General features: G+C 38.6%; 1 pseudogene; it reads left to right on the top strand.

Moving 5' to 3' along the window:
* Nucleotides 1-833: 833 nt before the first annotated feature.
* Nucleotides 834-986, top strand: LOC115511395 (annotated as a pseudogene).
* The last annotated feature ends 3,823 nt before the right edge of the window (nucleotides 987-4,809 follow it).

Here is a 4,809-nt window from a genome sequence, read left to right as displayed (position 1 = left end):
GAGATGTCTTGACAAACTAGAATGAATTGGAAGGATGTGGTGGGAAATCATGTGAGTAATGTGGTCAGGAGGCATTTGGAAATGGAGTTTCAGAGGCAAGCCACCATAACAGTACAAGAGTTTTAAAGCTTGTTCACAAGCTATTGTTCATGGGATGGTGAATTTCCCATTTTCTTTCTACTCCCTCTTCTCCACAAATGAACATAAATTAGTTTCGTCCATGTCAAATGGATAAAAAGTCCTCTGAACAATTTACGTTAACAATTAGACTGGACATTTTGCAAGGAAGTTCTGTTTCTAATGATCCTCTTCTTGGTTGGGGGAAGGAAAGAAAGAAAAAAGTTTTCATTGTCCATTTGTCTGAGTTGCAAAATACAGCATCTTCCTTGAACTTGTTGACTGGCAGGCCAGGTTATTCAGACTATGGCAATAGCTAACCAACCACTGAGAAGTAAGGTCACTAAGCCAAGTAGATGTGCTCTTTATCCACTGTAGATCTGACTGGTGTTATGATTTCCTTTGAAGGAGGAGAAATGTGGCTTTGTTTGAAGGTAGATATGAGGCTAGAAGAGAAGGGATTAGGAAGGAGGTGACATCTAAGCAATAGTTTGTGGCCCAGTGTTTCCATCTCTTCCTGAGCAGAAGGGAAGTGAGAGAGCAGGTGGATATCATATCACATAACCGAGTGAGCCCCAGGTGACTGAAAGGGAATGACGCCTTGGGGTCTGTCACAGTGCATTTAGGCATTTTTCTCTAGTGAGAGGATGCTTGTTTTCTAGGATCTAGAGTGATTTATTGAAAGAGGATTGCTACTTCTTTTTAGTTTAGATGTAATCGCTTCTCGGCCTTTTGGCTAAGATCAAGTGTAGTTTAGATGTTAAGTGGGAGGTAGTTTTAGAGAATGGAGTCAAGCCAGTTGCTTTAGCTAAACTGTGGTCCTCTTTGCCCATGGTGAATAAGGATTGCAATGCTTAGTAGGAAATCTCACCGGTGCATTTCATTATCTATTGTATTTCCTCTTCCATTTCCCCCCCATATCATGAGAAAATAGGAGGTTCTAATTCTCTCAATTCTGTCATTATCACTGAAACGTCCACTGGCTTATTTTTATCTCTTTTCCTCCTGTGGTAGAGCTGCCATTTTAATATAAATAAATGGCTGGTTTAAATGCTCATTTTGAAAAATAGAAGAAAAAAGAAGAATGCAAAGAATGCCATCATGCAAAATCTCCCCACACCCAGGAATAATCACTGTTAAAATGTTGATATGCTTCCTTCCAGTTATTTTGTTCTATGCCCATATTTTTAACATAGTTGCATTCAAATTACATGTGAAAATACAAATGATCTTCATTAACTTAACATTTTATCATAAGGGTTGTCCTCTAACATTAGAATCTTCTTCAAAGGTGTAATTTTGATAGTTTCCGTCTTATCCCATTGAGTAAATGCATCAACGTTGTCTTTACATTTTCTTGGGATTAAACCTTTCTTTTTGGTTGCATCTATTTTTATGACTATAAATACTATAGTAATCATTTTTGTGCATACATCTTTGCATGCATTTCTGAGCAGGATAGATTTCTAAATAAGGAATGACTAGGTAAAAGCACATGGTTATTTTAAAAGACGCATTTTTACCAAATTGTATTCTGGAATGGTTGTACCAATTTACATTAATAATAGCTTATTGATCATGTTACTAACATGATAAAAAGAAACCCTCTTACTTTGATAATTTTAAAAAGAGGGGTGCCTAGGTGACTCAGTTAAGTGTTATCCCACTCTTGATTTTGGCTCAGGTCATGATCTCGTGGTTTGTGAGATCTAGCACGCCCCGCCCCCCCCCAACCCCTTTCTACTCTCTGGCTGACAGCTCGTGGAGCCTGCTTGGGATTTGGGGATTTGGGGATTCTCTCTCTCTCTCTGTGCTCCTCCCCTACTTGGCACATGCTCATGCACACACTCTCAAAATTAATAAACTTTACAAAAAAAATCTATTAAAAAAGAAAAAAATAGTACTGTCTTACATTGCACTTTTGTGATTTCCAGTGAAGCTGAACTTTCCATAGTTTCTTTATTCATTTATCTATGATGGTATCGTGGCAGTCATGAGAAGGTGCCTCTCAGAACTCCTACTACAGGAGCATCACTGACTGAGGACCCCAAGTACAGCACTTTGAAATCCACTACCCTGTATATACTGGGGCCACACCACTTATGGATTGTTCCCTACTGACCAAGTGTGGTGGGGATGCTAAAGCAGAACCATTCATAGGAGACGCAGAACTTCTTTGTTGGCTGATTTTGTCTCAAGGACTTTCCTGTGGCTTTCTGTCCTTTCCTTAAACTATCAGGCCATCTACAACTTCTCTCCCTATCTCTTATAGCTCTCTCAGCTTACCTAGCTCCCTCCTTATTGCCTTTCACACAGGCAGTTCTCATAATGTTATAGGTTGCGTTGTGTCCCTCCAAATCCATATGTTGAAGTCCTACCCCTCAGTACCTCAGAATGTGACCTTATTCATAAATAGAGTTGTTGCAGATGTAACTAGGTAAGATGAGGTCTTACTGGAGCCAGATGGGCCCCTAATCCAGTATGACTGCTGTCCTTATATAAAGAACATGGTATGAAAAGACACATGCTTGCAGAGGGAGGGCAAAGTGAAGACACAGAGAGAATGCCATCGATAAGCCAAGGAACACCTGAGACCACCAGAAGCTATGGGACAGGACAGGCATGGAGCAGATCCTCCCCCACTGCCCTCAGAGAGACCCAACCCAAAGGACACCTGGATTTCTGACATCCAGCCACCAGATCTGTGAGACAATAAATTCCCATTTAGGCCACCAGTTTGTGGTATTTTGTTACGGCAGCCCCAGGAAACGAGTACACCTAATAAAATCCTCCCACTTTTAATCCTATCTTATAGTCTGTGTCTTGGACACCTAGACTAAGATAAGCTTTATATAAGCTTTTTATATTTTGAATGGTAAACCTTTGTCATATTCTTGCAAATATTCTTCTAGTTGATGACGCGTTTTAATTTAGCTAATAATATTTTAATTGACAAACAATGCAAACCTTTATGTAGTTAAATAATCAACATTCCTATGGGTTCTACCTCCCTCCCTCCCTCCCTCCCTCCCTCCCTTCCTCCCTTCCTCTTTCTTCCTCCCTCCCTCCCTCCATCCCTTCCCTTTCCTGCTTTCCTCCCTTCCTTCCTGCTTGCTCTCTAGCTTTCAAGTATTTCCCTACTAGAGAGATGAGATGTTGACCCATTTCAGTTTTCCCCCCTTGTTTTTAAGGTGTGAACTTTACATTTAGCTTTTGAGTATATTTAGAACTTAGTTTGTGCATGTACCAAGGTATAAAGTCTATGGTATTGTACCCAGTCTTTTCTAATTTTTTTTCTCTTTCAAATATGTTTAGCCATCCTTAAGTAAATACATTCTTTCATATGAATTTCTGAAACTTTTTTTGTCAAGCATGCTAGAAGAGAGAAAAATACTATTGGGGGTTTTATTGGATATGCTTTAAACAAACAGCTCGATTTGTCAATAATTAACATGATTAAGAACATTTAGTTTTGCCATCTGAAAATGTTATGTCTCCAGTTATTAAATAATTAGTTTATATTTTTCAGGAACTATTTGACATTTTCTTTACATAGGTCTCATGCATGTCTTGCTAAGTATTGTCTTAAGGATTTTATGGATTTGTGCTTTTATAAATGTTGTATTTTTTATGATATTTTCTAACTAGTATGAAGAAAAGTTATTTCCACATGGTCATATCATATTCAACAAGTTTTACCAAAATTTTTTATTAATTCCAATTTTGGAGTCTTAGCACATGTTTGGGAGTATTCTCCATGGTGGTAAATCTCATAGAAACTTTGGCTGTGAGAGCTGGAAGGATCTAAAGGTCATCACATCCTCTCATTTTATAGATGATCCAACAGGGAGCCTCGGCACAATGCTCTAAATACTGTGAAAGGAAGGCCCTGAAAAGGCCTTACCCCATCTTCTTAGAGACTCTTAAACCAAAGATCATACAGTGCAACATATAGAAATGATTTAATATTTATGAATAATTATAGTGATAAAACAAGAGTATCCATTTATTGGGGTCCAGGCACTTGCTAGGTGCTTTATATATACATGGGCAACCTCATTTTATTCTTACAACAATCATTTGAAAGACAGTTGTTCTACATCACTGGCAGTTGTATCTAACTGGAATGTCTCTCCTCTTCTCACTCCTGTCTGGCTATCTCTCTATCCAATCTTTTTAGGGGTAAGAGAGATGTACCAACTTACTTCGTAGGGTTCTGTGTTGTCCATCGTTACTATGAGTCTTAGTCTGTTATTAATTAGAAGAGTTGATCCAAGCTTTTTATTGCAGAGAACAAATATCTCATCAGCACCCCTACAAAATAAACAAATACTAAAAAATAATAAGTATTTTAAAAGTTTCATTGGCTAGACTGAATGCCAAGTCAAAAAAGTTGAGTTTTTAAGTATATTTTGAGCCTCTACTATTGGAGACTTGAACAATCAAGTTATAATGGTTTCTAAACAGAAAGAGTTTATATCTAGGGGTGCCTGGGTGGCTCAGTTGGTTAAGCATCCAACTGATGATTTAGGCTCAGGTCATGATCTTGCTGTTTCATGAGTTCAAGCCTTGCATTGGGCTCCATGCAGGCAGCTTGGAGCCTGCTTAGGATTCTCTCACTCCCTCTCTCTCTGCCCCTCCTCCACTCATGCTGTCTCTGTCTCACTCAAAATAAATAAAACTTTCCAAAAA

The sequence above is a fragment of the Lynx canadensis genome, chromosome A3, assembly GCF_007474595.2.
Source record: "Lynx canadensis isolate LIC74 chromosome A3, mLynCan4.pri.v2, whole genome shotgun sequence".
NCBI lineage: Eukaryota > Metazoa > Chordata > Mammalia > Carnivora > Felidae > Lynx > Lynx canadensis.
The sequence above is the reverse complement of the archived record's forward strand: the minus strand, read 5'-3'. Positions and strand labels throughout refer to the sequence as shown.